Source organism: Sciurus carolinensis, chromosome 15, assembly GCF_902686445.1.
Source record: "Sciurus carolinensis chromosome 15, mSciCar1.2, whole genome shotgun sequence".
NCBI classification, from domain to species: Eukaryota; Metazoa; Chordata; class Mammalia; order Rodentia; family Sciuridae; genus Sciurus; species Sciurus carolinensis.
Window position 1 is genome coordinate 73,206,094 of NC_062227.1, and position 16,611 is coordinate 73,222,704.

The following is a 16,611-nucleotide window of genomic DNA, read 5'->3' on the forward strand; positions in this document are numbered from 1 at the left end:
ATAGACTAGCAGGTTGGATTAAAAAGAAAAATCCAACAATATGCTGCCTGTAAGAGATGCATCTCATAGAAAAAGGTACCCACAGACTAAAGGTGAAAGGATGGGAAAAAACATACCATGCACATGGACTCAGAAAAAAAGCGGAGGTATCCATCCTCATATCAGATAATGTGGACTCCAAGTCAAAGTTAGTTAGAAGGGATAAAGAAGGATCTTTCATTCCGCTTAAGGGAAGTATAAATCAGCAAGACATAACAATCATGTATATTTATGCCCCAAACAGTGGCTCATCCATGTACATCAAACAAATCCTTCTCAATTTCAGGAAACAAGTAGATCAAAACACAATAATACTAGGTGACTTTAACACATCTCTCTCACCACTGGACAGATCTTCCAAACAAAAATTGAACAAAAATACCATAGATCTCAATATCACAATCAATAATTTAGACTTAACAGACATATATAGAATATTCCATCCATCAATGAGTGAATACACTTTCTTCTCAGCAGCACATGGATCTTTCTCTAAAATAGACCATATATTATGCTACAAAGCTACTCTTAGCAAATACAAAAAGATAGAGATACTACCTTGTATTCTATTAGATCATAATGGAATGAAATTAGAAATAAAAGACAAAATAAAAAAAACAGAAACTACTGTAACAACTGGAGATTAAATAATACACTATTGAAAGATGCATGGATAACAGAAGACATCAGAGGCGAAATAAAAATTCTTAGAGGTAAATGAGAACAAAGATACAACATATCAAAATTTCTGGGACCCTATGAAAGCAGTACTAAGAGAAAAATTCATTTCATGGAGCTCATTCAATAAAAGAAGAAAAAGTCAACAAATAAACGATCTAACATTACAGTTCAAAGCCCTAGATAAAGAAGAACATATCAACACCAAAAGTGGTAGAAAACAGGAAATAGTTAATATCAGAGCTGAAATCAATGAAATTGAAACAAAAGAAACTATGGAAAAAATTGTCAAAATAAAACATTGGATCTTTGAAAAAATAAAAAAAATTGATAAACTCTTAGCCACACTAACAAAGAGAAGAACATAGAAAACTCAAATTACTAAAATTTGGGATGAAAAAGGAAATAACATGACAAACACGATTGAAATACAAAACATAATTAGAAACTATTTTGAAAATCTATACTCCAACAAAATAGAAAATCTCAAAGATATCAACAGATTTCTACAGACATGTAGAAATATAGACATGTAGATCCACCAAAACTGAATCGGGAGGACATACACAATTTAAATAGATCAATTTCAAGGAATGAAATAGAAGAAATCATCAAAAGCCTACCAACAAAGAAAAGTCCGAGACCAGATGGGTTCTCAGTCAAGTTCTACAAGACCTTCAAAGAAGAACTCTTTCCAATACTCCTCAAAGTATTCCATGAAATAGAAGAGGAGGGAACCCTTCCAAACTCACTCTATGAAGCTCATATCACCCAGACAGAGACACATTGAGGAAAGGAAATTTCAGACCAATATCTTTAATGAACATAGATGCAAAAATTCTTAACAAAATTTTAAGCAAATCGCATACAAAAACATATTAAAGAGAGAGTTCACCATGATCAAGCAGGTTTTATCCCAGAGATTCAAGGTTGGTTCACCATCCAGAAATCAATAAATGGAAATCACCATATCAGCAGACTTAAAGTTAAGAATCACATGATAGGGTTAGGGAAATAGCTCAGTTGGTAGAGTGCTTGCTTTGAAAGCACAAGGCCTTGGGTTCAATCCCGAGCACCGCAAAAAAAAAAAAAAAAAAAAAAAATCACATGATGCATTTTTATTCATAAGTGACGAATCCTCTGAAAGAGAATTTAGGAAAATTACGCTATTCACAATAGCCTCGAAATAAATAATAATACTTGAGAATCAATCTAACAAAAGATGTGAAATACCTCTACAATGAGAACTACAGAACATTACAGAAAGAAATTCAAGAAAACATTAGTAGATAGAAAGATCTCCCATGTTCTTGGATAGGCAGAATTAATATTGCCAAAATGACCATACTACCAAAGGTGCTATACAAATTAAATGCAATTCCAATTAAAATTCCAATGGCATACCTCATAGAAACAGAGCAGGCAATCATGAAATTCATTTGGAAGAATAAGAAACCCAGAATAGCTAAAGCAATAGCAGGAAGAGTGAAGCAGGGGGTATCGCAATACCAGAATTTCATCTATACTACAAAGCAATAGTAACAAAAACGGCATGGTATTGGCACCAAAGTAGACAGGTAGATCAATGGTACAGAATAGAGAACACAGACACAAACCCAGATAAATACAGTTTTCTCATACTAGACAAAGGTGCCAAAAACATACAATGGAGAAAAGATAGCCTCTTCAACAAATGGTGCTGGGAAAACTGGAAATCCATATGCAACAGAATGAAACTAAACCTCTATCTCTCACCCTACACAAAACTCAACTCAAAATGGATCAAGGACCTTGGAATCAGACCAGAGACCCTTCACCTTATAGAAGAAAAAGTAGGTCCAAATCTTCAACATGTTGGCTTTGGACCAGACTTCCTTAACAGGACTCCCATAGCACAAGAAATACGAGAAATAATCAATAATTGTGATAGATTCAAACTAAGTAACTTTTTCTTAGCAAAGGAAAATATCAGCAATGTGAAGAGAGAGCCCACAGAGTGGGAGAAAAATTTTGCCACACATACTTCAGATAGAGCACTAATCTTCAGAATCTATAAAGAACTCAAAAAAATCTACACCAAGAATACAAATAACCCAATCAATTGATGGGTTAAGGAAATGAGCAGACATTTCACAGAAGATCTACAAGCAATCAACAGATATATGGAAAAGGTTCAACATCTCTAGTAATAAGAAAAATGCAAATCAAAACTACCCTAAGATTCCATCTCACCCCAATTAGAATTGAGACTATCAAGGTTTCAAGCAACAATAGGTGTTGGCGAGGATGTGGGGAAAAAGGTACACTCATACATTACTGGTGGGGTTGCAAATTAGTGCAGCCACTCTGGAAAGCAGTGTGGAGATTCCTTAGAAAACTTGGAATGGAACCACCACTTGACCCAGTTATCCCATTCCTTGGCCTATACCCAAAGGACTTAAAATCAGCATACTATAGTGATGCATCCACATCAATGTTCACAGCTGCTCAATTCACAATAGCTAGATTGTAGAACCAACCTAGATGCCCTTCAATTGATGAATGGAAAAGAAATTTTGGTATATATACATAATGGAATATTACTCAGCCATAAAGAATAATAAAATTATAGCATTTGTAGGCAAGTGGATGAAGTTGGAGAACATCGTGCTAAGTGAGATAAGCCAATCCCCAAAACCAAAGGCCAAATGATCTCTCTGCTGAGAAGATGGTGATACATAACAGGGAATGGGAGGGAGGCAAGAATGGAGGAAGGATAGATTGTATAGAGTAAAAAGAGGGGTGGAAGGGGTGGGGGAAGGAAAAATAACAAAATGAGACAAACATCATTTCACTATGTACATGTATGATTACACAAATGGTATGCCTCTTCTTCATGTACAAGCAGAGAAACAAGTTGTACCCCTTTTGTTTAAAGTGATTCAAAATAAATAAATTATTTAAAAAATGAATATATGAGCAACAAAAATGTGGTATCACTAAAAGACAACGACTTTAAAGTTATAATGTTAAAAAAAACACTTAGAGGTAAGTGAGAATAATGACACAACATGTCAAAATCTCTTGGACACTCTGAAGGCAGTTCTAAGAGGAAAGTACATAGCATTGAGTTCATTGCTTGAAAGAATAGAAAGTCATTAAATAAATAACCTAATACTGCATCTTAAAGCCCTAGGTAAAGAAGAACAAATCAACACCAAAAAAAGTGGAAGACAGGAGATAACTAAAATCAGAGGGGAAATCAGTGAAATTGAAGTGAACAATTCAAAAAAACTGACAGAAAGAAGTTGGTTCTTTGAAAGCACAAACAAAATTAATAAACCCTTAGCCATGCTAATGAAGTGAAAGGACAGAACATTCAAATTACTAAAATTTGTGAAGAAAAAGGAACTATCACAATGGTCACTACTCAACTAGAGAAGATAATCAGAAACTATTTTGAAAATTTATACTCTAATAAGATAGAAAATCTTGAAGACATCAGCAAACTTCTAGAGACATGACTTACCCAAATGGTAACAGGAGGATATAGAAAATTTAGACAGATCAATTTCAAGCAATTAAATTGAAGATACCATCAAAACCAAAACCCTACCAACAACAAAACAACAACAACAAAGCAGGACCAGATAGATTATCAACCAAGTTCTACCAGATCTACAAAGTAGAACTAGTGCCAATCCTCCACAAATACTCCATGAAATAGAATAGGATGGAACCCTTCCAATCTCATTCAATGGTGCGAGAATCACCCTGATACCAAAACCAGAAAAATACAAGTCTAGGAAAGAGAACTTCAGACCAATATCCCTGATGATCATAAATGCAGAAATCTTTAGTAAAATACCAACAAATTGCATATAAAAACATATTAAAAAAATAGGGAACCATGATCAAGGGGGGTTCATCCTAGGGATGAAAGTTTGGTTCAACATATGGAAATCAATAAATGCAATTCATCACATCAATATATTCAAAGATAAGAATCCCATGATTATCTAAATATATGCAGAAAGAGCATTTGACAAAATACAGCACCTCTTCAGATTCAAAACACTGGAAAAACTAAGGGTAGTAGGAAAATACCACAACACTGTAAAAGTAATCTATGCCAAACCTAAGGTCATCATCATTCTAAATGGAGAAAAATTGAAAGCATTCCCTGTAAAAACTGAAACAAGACAAGGATGCCCTCTTTCACCACGTGTATTCAACATAATCTTAGAAACTCTAGCCAGAGCAATTAGCAAGAAGAAAGAAATATAGGGATATGAATTGGAAAAGAAGAAAACAAACTATTCCTATTTTCTGATGACATAATTCTACATTCAGAAGACCAAAAATCTGCACCAGAAAACTTCTAGAACTCATAAATCAATCCAAAAAATAGCAGGATATAAAATTAACACCCATAAATCAATTGTGTCCCTATACATCAGTGAAGAATCAACTGAAAGAGAAATTAGGAAAACACTTTCATTCACAAAAGCTAAAATATTTGGGAATCAGTCTAACCAAAGGGGTGAAACACCTCTTGGATGAGAACTACAGAACACTAAAGAAAGAAATTGAGGTAGACCTTTGAAGATGAAAAGATCTTCCATGTTACTGGACAACCAGAATAAATACTGTCAAAATGGTCATACTACTAAAAGCGCTATACAAATTTAATACAATTCCTATTAACATTCCAAAGACATTCTTCATAGAAATAGAAAAACAAATCATGAAACTCATTTGGAAAAATAGTAAGTCCAGAATAGCCAAAGCAATCTTCATCAAGAAAAGTGATTCAGGAGGAATCACAATACCAGAACTTAAATTACACAAAGCTATAGTAAAACATAAAGCATGGTATTAGCACCAAAATAGACATGAAGACCAATGATACAGAATAGAAAACACAGAGACAAACCCACATAAACACAGTTCTGAAATATTAGATAAAGGTGCCATAAACACATTGAAGAAAAGATAGCCTCTTCAACAAATGATACTAGGAAAACTGGAAATCCTTATGCAGCAAAATAAAATTAAACTCCTATCTCTTGCCATGCACAAAATTTAACTCTAAGTGGATCAAGGACCTAGGTATTAGACCAGAGACCCTGGGCCTAATGGAAGAAGTAGGCCCAAATCTCCATCAGGTCAACTCAGCAAGACTCCTAAAGCACAAGAAGTAAAATCAAGAATTGATAAGTGGAAAGGCATCAAACTAAAAAGCTTCTTCACAGCAAAGGAAACAATCAAGATGTATAACAGAAAGTCTACAGAATGGGAGGAAATCTTTGCCCTCTGCACCTCAGAAAGAAAATTAATCCCCATGATACATAAATAACTCAAAAAACTTAACAGCAAAAGTCAATTAACCCAATAAGTAAGTGGACTTTGGATCTGAACAGGCCCTTAACAGAAGAAATATGAAAGGTCAAAAAATATATTTAAAAAAATGTTCTACATCTCCAGCAATTAGAGAAATGCAAATCAAAACTATACTGAGATTTTGTCTTACTCCAGTCAGAACAGCAATTATCAGGAATACAAGTAACAATAATTGTTGGTGAAAATGTGAGGGAAAAGGTACACTCATACATTATTGGAAGGACTGCAAATTGGTGCAACCACTCTAAAAAACAGTATGGGGCTTTCTCAGAAAATTTGGAATGGAATCACCATTTGACCCAGTTTTCCTACTCCTCAGCATGTACCCAAAGTATTTTAAATCAGCACACTATGGTGATGTGACCACATCAATGTTCATAGCAGCTCAATTTATAATAGCTAAGCTCTGGAACCAAACTCGGTGCCCTTCAACAGATGAATGGAAAAAGAATATTCAGTATATATAAACAATGCAATGTTCCTCAGTCATAAAGAAGAATAAATTATAGTAAATACCATAAATGGTAAATGGATGTAACTGAAAACTATTATGCTAAGTGAAATAAACCAATTCCCAAAAAACCAAAGACTGAATGTTCTCTCTAATATGTGGATGCTAACACATGATGGAGTGGGGGTCGGGTAGAATAGAAGTTCATTGGGTTAGACAAAGGGAAATTAAGGGAAGAGGGGAGAGGGCGTGAGAGTAAGAAAGACAGTAGAATGAATCAGGTGTAACTTTCCTATGTTCATATATGAATACACAACCAGTATAACTCCACATCTCATTCAACCACAAGAATAGGAAATTATACTCCACATATGTCTAATATGTCAACACACATTCTACTGTCATGTATAACTAAGAAGAACAAATAAAAATAAATAATAATAATATAGAGTAGTATGAATTTTGACTAAAGATGACATTTTAATAGTATATGATATTTCTGAAAGAGTATTTGCAGATAATTTATAGCTTTATGTTCATTTATATGGAAGTAAGAAAAATAGACAATAAATGAGTTAAGGATTCAAATCTGGTAAATGACCAAAGAAAACTGAGTAACCCCAAACAAATACAATGAATATAAGTAGTAAAGACAATGATAGAAACAGTGACCAATGTGTTAACTATCTTTTATGTTACTGTGACAAAAACATTCAACAAGAGCAACTTAGAAGAGATGAAATTTATTTGGGGTTCATGATTTCAGAAGTCTCAGTGCATAGAAGGCTGGTTCCATTCCTCTGGGCCCAAGATGAGGTAGAACATCATGGGAAAGACCAGTGGAGAAAAGCTGCTCAGCTCATGGCGGGCACAGAAGACAGAAAGGGAGTGGAGTAGGGGCCACAGGAAGAAACACCCTCTCATGGCATGACTCAGTGCCCACCTTCTCCAGCCCTGCCCCAGGTGCCCACAGTTACCACCAGTCATTCAAACTAGGATGGTTACAACTCTCATTCAATCTGTCACCTCTGAATATTGCAGGGGAAACAGGAGCTTTGTAAGAGCAGGAAAGGTCACCTCACACCCAAACCATAAAGCTAAGAAAACTAACTGAAGAATAAGACCCAAACTTGTCCCTTCACATTAGCAATAATGTGATAATACTTATCAGGGAAAGCTCGACATGGGAGAGAGACAAGAGCAAGGGAGAATACAAATAAATATTGAATAAAGAAGAAATATTTGTAACTGAAATAGAAATAATATTGAGAGGTCAACAATTCGCCCAAAGACATAATGATTTGAAACAAGAAAAATAACCGAATGAGGCAAACATCATTACCCTGTGTACATGTATGATTACACAAATGGTGCAACTCTACTTCATGTACAACCAGGGAAACAACAGTTGTACCCCATTTGTGTACAATGAATCAAAATAAATAAATTTTCAAAAAGAATAAAAATAATGATAAATTTTTGAAAATGAAAAAATGTCTATTCTAGTGCAGGAAAACATTAAAAATTAAGGTAGAGACCTAGAGTAGATGGAGGAGCCCATGGAAAGGAAGGAGAAGAGGAGGGACCAGGGAATGAAAATGAACAATTAGATTGTTACACCATGCTTATATATGAATATGTAACAACAAATCCCACTATTTGTAAAATTGTGATGCACAAATAAAATATTTTAAATTAAAACACAAAAATAAGATGCAATGCAGTGCCTATGAATGTGAATCTAGTATAACTTTGAATCCAAAAGGAAGTACAAATAGTGTAAATAGAAAATTACATACATTTAATTTACATTTACTAATAAAAGCCATTGATGAAAACTCATATAAAGAATTATAACAGCTTGAATTGTATTTAGGAAACAAATGTTAAAATTAGGTTTTTTTAAATTTTTCTGGCCAAACTAGATGTTTCTGAGAAGATTTTCATCTATGTTCCTAATGTAATGAGAAACTTTTCAAATTTGCTATGTGAATTAAGTTTAAAGAACAATAAATGTTTTCATTGCATTAATTCAGTGTCTTAGGTATTTGTGTAAAAAACTCAAAATTATATTTAGAAAATATTTTCTATATCCATTTTATAGTCTCAATTATAGAGAAGAAGAGTTTTAGATAAGCACATGACTTTATATAAGAAAGTATTGTTACCTTATAAATACACAAAGACAAAAACTCATTTCTAAGACTTGAATACTTAGCTTATATTTTTATGGTACACATTGCACAACATTCCTTCTTATTCTTTCAAATTCAGTATAAAGCTAACTAACAACTTAACATTGTTTAAGTCACTTGCAGCCGTACTTATTTTTAGTCTTTCTAACTTGAGACCTGTAATTGAAATAATTTTAATTAAGATAGAATTAAAGTATTTCAGGCTAATTATAAGTGAGTGAGTTTTGTATTATGAATTCAACCAGCAGTGCATTAAAAATATGTACTTCATCATGAACAAGTAATATTTCTCAAAGAAATGACAATAAATATCGATATTAGAAATATCTATAAATATCATGATCACAGTAAACTAAAATAGAAAAAGCTTATCACAGTAGAAGCACATGTTAAATGAAGTTGTGTATTTTTATTAAAATTCAGAAAATCAGGAATAGGGATAATTCCTAAACTTAATAGACTTGGCTCACAAAATTTAAAATTTTAGACAAATTCTTTTTAGTGTGTTTAGGAGTCAAATTTGTGCTTAATCACTTTAGCTACTTAATATGCACCTAGAGGACTTTCTCAATAATTTTAAAACAATATTCAAGGGAAAAAGCTAAAGGATCTTATTTTGCACATAAAAAATACAAGAATCAATGTTCAGGACGATAAGACAGCTCAGTAACATTAATAGAAACCACGTCAAATTTTAAAATAAATAACATTTCTCTACTTCAGAATTAGTCACTTAGAAAAAAGAGAGAATATAATATCCAAACAACATGCAAAATTACTATAAGAACATACAATCTTAAGGAATACACATATAAAAATCTAAAAATTGCAAAATTCTAATAAGGAATGTAATAAAGAAACCCATAGAGAGTCAGAAGCACCATGTTCATGGTGGAATAACTTAATCAGATGTCAATCCTGTCTCATGTTTTTAAATTAATGTAAATTAAATTAAAAATCTAGTTTTTAATTGGTGTTTCTTTAGTTGCATTAATGAAGGGTTTACTGCAGATTTAAAAAGCACTCCCACATCTCATCAACCACAGTGGTTTTTAATTTGTGGATAGTATTTATTTGAAGTGTTTGTTTCAGCATGACCACTTTAAAACTGAAAGCTGCATCAACGGTGACTGTGTGACTAGATGAGTCAAAAACCAAATGAAATGTCTTCAAGAACGCAAATAAAAGCCAATGCTGACAAGGATGTAGGGGGAAGGTACTTTCATACTTTGTTGGTGGAACTGCAAATTAGTACAATCTCTTTGGAAAGCAGTGTGAAGATTCCTCAAAAGACTAGAAGTGGAACCTCCGTGACAGCCAGCTATCCCACTTCTTGGTATTTATGCCAAAGAACCGAAACCAGCGACTATAGCAATACAGCCATGTCAACAAGCATAGCAACCTAATGCACAATAATCAAGTTATGAAACCAGCCCAGGTGCCCATCAACAGGTGAGTGGACGAAGGAAGTGTGGTCTATGTACACATCTTTATTCCGCCATAAAGAAAAATGAAATTATGGTGTTTGCCAGTAAACGATGGCACTAGAGAACATCCTGCTAAGTGTAATAAGTCAAATTTAGAAAGTCAAGGGTCTCGAACCTTTTTTCTCATATGCAGAAGTTAGAGCAAAGCAAGGGGAAGATGGGGGAGGGGATGCTCTGAAAATTGAAGGGAGATCAGTGGAGCAGAGGAAGGGACCGAGGGGGTGGGAGGAGGGCTGGGAAGATGGAGGGAGGGCCAGATGGAAACCAGCACATGAGGCCATGTTCATGTGTGAACGCACCAGCGAATCTCACCTTTATGTGCGTCTCTAAAGCTCCAATGAAGAAAAACCACCAATTAATAGAAGAAAGGCCAGTAGAGTGGAGAAGGGGAATGCAGGAGGGGGAGAGAGGGCAGAGGAAGCACTAGCGAGTCAAGGGTAGCGAGTTATATCAACCCGTGCATGATTACGTCAAAACCAACCCTGCTATTGTGTATAATGCATTCATAAAACACATTTAAAAGCAGAGTGGAAAAGAAATGTGACGTTTAGTCTCTACTTCCACGTAAGAACAGAATCACGTCTCTCACACTTCTTAACATTTTGGCACAAATTACCAATTTTCATGCAGAAAGTAATTGATCATTTTGAGGTCTTTATTTTTTCTAGTGGTATGGAATGTCATTGAATTCTTTAGTCAGACACATTAGATTTTTTTTTTTTTATTATTGTAAACAAATGGGATACATGTTGTTTCTCTGTCTGTACATGGCGTGAAGGCATACCATTTGTGTAATCATAAATTTACATAGGGTAATGTTGTTTGATTCATTCTGCCATTTTTTTCCCTTCCCCCCCACCCTTCCCCTCCATCTATACAGTCCTTCCTTCCTCCATTCCTGCCCCCCTCCCTAAACCCAACTCCAACCCCAACACTAACCCTTCCCACCCCCCATTATGTGTCATCATCCACTTATTAGCGATATCATTCTTCCTTTGGTTTTTTGAGATTGACTTATCTCACTTAGCATGATATTCTCCAGTTTCATCCATTTGCCTGCAAATGCCATAATTTTATCGTTCTTTATGGCTGAGTAATATTCCATTGTATATATATCACATTTTCTTTATCCATTCATCAATTGAAGGACATCTAGGTTGGTTCCACAATCTGGCTATTGTGAACTGAGCAGCTATGAACATTGATGTGGCTGTATCTCTGTAATATGCTGATTTTAAGTCCTTTGGGTATAGGCCAAGGAGTGGGATAGCTGGGTCAAATGGTGTTTCCATTCCAAGTTTTCTAAGGAATCTCCACACTGCTTTACAGAGTGGCTGCACTAATTTGCAGCCCTACCAGCAATGTAAGAGTGTACCTTTTTCCCCACATCCTCGCCAACACCTGTTGTTGCTTGTATTCTTGATAATTGTCATTCTAATTGGGGTGAGATGGAATCTTAGAGTGGTTTTGATTTGCATTTCTCTTATTACTAGAGATGTTGAACATTTTTCCATATGTTTGTTGATTGCTTGTAGGTCTTCTTCTGTGAAGGGTCTATTCATTTCCTTAGCCCATTTGTCAGTTGGATTATTTACATTCTTGGTGTAGAGTTTTTTGAGTTCTTTGTAGATTCTGGAGATTAGTACTCTATCTGAAGTATGATTGGCAAAGATTTTCTCCCACTCTGTAGGCTCTTTCTTTGCATTGCTGATAGTTTCCTTTGCTGAGAGAAAGCTTTTTAGTTTGAATCTATCCCAGTTATTAATTCTTGGTTTTATTTCTTGTGCTATGGGAGTCCTGTTGAGGAAGTCTGGTCCTAAGTCGACATGTTGAAGCTCTGGACCTACTTTTTCTTCTATAAGATGCAAAGTCTTTGGTCTGATTCCGAGATCCTTAATCCATTTTGAGTTTAGTTTCGTGCATGGTGAGAGATATGGGTTTAGTTTCATTCTGTTGCATATGGATTTCCAATTCTCCCAGCACCATTTGTTGAAGAGGCTATCTTTTCTCCATTGCATATTTTTGGCCCCTTTGTCTAGTATGAGAAAATTGTATTTATTTGGGTTTGTGTCCGTGTCCTCTATTCTGTACCATTGATCCACCTTTCTATTTTGGTACCAATACCATGCTGTTTTTGTTACTATTGCTTTGTAGTAGAGTTGAAGATCTGGTATTGCGATACCCCCTGCTTCACTCTTTCTGCCAAGGATTGCTTTAGCTATTCTGGGTTTTTTATTCTTCCAGATGAATTTCATAATTGCTTGCTCTATTTCTGTAAGGTACATCATTGGGATTTTAATTGGAATTGCATTGAATCTGTATAGCACTTTTGGTAGTATGGCCATTTTGACAATATTAATTCTTCCTATCCAAGAACATGGGAGATCTTTCCATCTTCTAAGGTTTTCTTGAATTTCTTTCTTTAGTGTTCTGTAGTTCTCATTGTAGAGGTCTTTCACCTCTTTTGTGAGATTGATTCCCAAATACTTTATTTTTTTCGAAGCTATTGTGAATGGGGTAGTTTTCCTAATTTCTCTTTCTGAAGATTCATCGCTTATATATAAAAATGCCTTAGATTTATGTGCATTGATCTTATATCCCGCTACTTTACTGAATTCACTTATGAGATCTAAAAGTTTTCTGGTGGAATTTCCTGGTTCCTCTAAGTATACCATCATATCATCAGCAAATAGGGATAGTTTGAGTTCTTCTTTTCCTATTCGTATCCCTTTAATTTCTTTGGTCTGTCTAATTGCTCTGGCTAGAGTTTCAAGGACGATATTGAATAGAAGTGGTGAAAGAGGGCATCCCTGCCTTGTTCCAGTTTTTAGAGGGAATGCTTTCAGTTTTTCACCATTTAGAATGATATTAGCCATGGGTTTAGCGTAGATGGCCTTTACAATGTTAAGGAATGCTCCCACTATCCCTATTTTTTCTAGTGTTTTGAGCATGAAGGGGTGCTGTATTTTATCAAATGCTTTTTCTGCATCTATCGAAATAATCATGTGATTCTTGACTTTAAATCTATTGATATGGTGAATGACATTTATTGGTTTCCTGATGTTGAACCAACCTTGCATCCCTGGGATGAAACCCACTTGATCATGGTGCACTATCTTTTTAATATGTTTTTGTATGCGATTTGCTAAAATTTTGTTTAGAATTTTTGAGTCGATGTTCATTAAAGATATTGGTCTGAAATTTTCTTTCCTCGATGTGTCTCTGTCTGGTTTAGGAATCAGGGTAATATTGGCTTCATAGAATGAGTTTGGGAGAGTTCCCTCCTCTTCTATTTTCTGGAATACTTTGAGAAGTATTGGAATGAGTTCTTCTTTAAAAGTTTTGTAGAACTCGGCTGAGAACCCATCTGGTCCTGGACTTTTCTTTGTTGGAAGGCTTTTGATGACTTCTTCTATTTCATTACTTGAAATTGGTCTATTTAAATTGTGTATGTCCTCTTCGTTCAGTTTAGGCAATTCATATGTCTCTAGAAACCTGTTGATGTCTTCGAAATTTTCTATTTTGTGGGAGTATAGATTTTCAAAATAGCTTCTAATTATGTTTTGTATTTCAGTCGTGTCTGTTGTGATATTTCCTTGTTCATTCCGAATTTTAGTGATTTGGGTTTTCTCTCGTCTTCTCTTTGTTAGTGTGGCTAAAGGTTTATCAATTTTGTTTATTTTTTCGAAGAACCAACTATTTATTTTGTCAATTTTTTGTATTGTTTCTTTCGTTTCAATTTCGTTGATTTCAGCTCTCAGTTTAACTATTTCCTGTCTTCTACTACTTTTGGTGTTGGTCTGTTCTTCTTTTTCTAGGGCTTTGAGTATACCCATAGACTAAACGTGAAAGGATGGGGAAAAACATACCATGCACATGGGCTCAGCAAAAAAGCTGGATTATCCATCCTCATTTCAGATAATGTGGACTTCAAGCCAATGTTAGTTAGAAGGGATAAAGAAGGACATTTCATACTGCTTAAGGGAAGCATAAATCAGCAAGACATAACAATCATAAACATCTATGCCCCAAACAGTGGCTCATCCATGTATGTTAAACAAATCCTTCTCAATTTTAGAAACCAAATAGACCATAACACAATAATACTAGGTGATTTTAACACACCTCTTTCACCACTGGACAGATCTTCCAAACAAAAATTGAATAAAGAAAACATAGATCTCAATAACACAATCAATAATTTAGACTTAACAGACATTTATAGAATATACCATCCAACCAAGAGCGAATACACTTTCTTCTCAGCAGTACATGGATCCTTCTCTAAAATAGACCATATATTATGCCACAAAGCTAATGTCAGCAAATACAAGAAGATAGAGACACTACCTTGTATTCTCAGATCATAATGGATTGAAGTTACAAATTAATGAAAGAGTAAAAAACAGAAACTACTCCAACACCTGGAGATTAAACAATATGCTACTATATGATGAATGGATAACAGAAGATATTAGGAAGGAAATTTAAAAATTCTTAGAGGTAAACGAGAACAAAGAAACATCATATCAAAATCTCTGGGACACTATGAAAGCGGTACTTAGAGGAAGATTTATTTCATGGAGCGCATTTAATAAAAGAAGTAAAACTCAAAAAATAAATGACCTAACACATTAGATTTAAAGTGAATAGAATCTCTCGGGGAAAAGGTTCAGAACTGAATCATCCAGGCTCTGGGGTGGAGCACCATTCTTCCTGAAGCCAAGCCTCTGGTTGGCCTATTGAAGACAGGAGCACATTCCCTTTGGAATTCTGCTTTGGAATTGTCACCTCCTGCTTCCCTGAGTATACTTAAATTTACTTCAAAAGATGGATCTTGAGGTAACATACCCTGTTTCAGTTGGGTAGAGAAGTAACTTAGAAAATTTTGCTATTTCCTTCATCCAAGATCATTCTCACCAGAATCCAGATGATGTAAAATGTGTGACAACATCAAGTGTAGAATAATATCTCAAAGTCACCTTAACTACTAATATTGTCTCTCTGAAAATAGTAAGGACATTAAAGAACAAGAAAAATAAGGAAAATACATTTTATGAATGACTAGAAGTTGAAAGACATTTTTCATTTACCCTAAACTTCCTTTAACCCTGACTCAAAACACTGCTTTCAAGTACAGGTTGTGCTTTTGCTTGCTGCACTATTAGAATTCTACCTTCAGATAATTGTGTCTGACTGGACTTGGTTTCAGTCAGTTCTGAGGCACAGTTCATGTTATCTGTGATTCTCATCCTCTGCTCCATGAATTTTGTTTTCTCCTGTCTTAGTTTTGTGCTTTTGACAATCAAGTGCAAAATATTTTGACTTTAATTATAGCCTAAGGAAAAGCCCAGGACTTTTAATTTTTATTTAATTAGGTAACTAATAACATTGTATGTAGTGTTTTATGTATATCCCTCCCTCTCAAGTCAAGGGGAAAAAAAAAAAAACTTAAAACTAAAGCCTTCCTCTTTTACAGTTGAATTATCTGATGTTTACACTTAATTTTTGTGTGCGTTGTACCAGAAAGAGCATAAACTTCTTGCAAACAGGCTTTGCTTACAAATGCTTATTATTGAGATTGTAGGAGACTTAAGATTTCCAGCAAGTCAATGGCTCTCCCTCAGTGAAACTAAGCACATTTCTTTCTGCAGGGAGGAAGACAGTCCCTGAATATAGAATGATTGTCCGAGTACCTGATATGACTCAATCCCACTGCATAAAAAACTGCTATTCGTCTACTAAAATCTTCCCATGGCATATTGCTATGAAGTGAGATCCTTTCCCCTGTATTTTGTCCACCGCTCCCTACAGTGCCCCACACTGGACTGGGCTTATTTAAGCACCTTTGTCATTGGCAGCATCATTTCTGTGTGGGTCTTTCCACGTGCCCAGAATGCTCTTTCTCCACAACCCTTCCTTTGGCTCCACTCTCAGTCATCTCGAAACTCAACCTAAAGGTCAGTTTCCCAGTCAGCTGCCCTTGATTTCCCTGCCAGGGGAGGTATCACTGGTGGGCAGGGTTGTCATGCTGTGTAACGGCCCTCCTAATACTTAACCACATCTGCAAGCAATGCGAGACCATGCAATTACTGTATAGCACTTTCTTTACACTCTAATTTTGTACTCTCACATGCAAAATCCACAAAGGTCTTTACAATTGTCATCACCATAGAGTTTTTAGTAAAGAAGTATTCTATATATGTGTATGGGTATATAATATATATGTAATACATATTAATATAACACATATATTATATATTAGATATCATATATTTGGCATATGTTTTATATTTATCATATATATTTTATGAATTAATAAATGAACAAATAGATAAGAATTATTCATCAAAAGAGAAAAAAATACTGGGCCTAATAT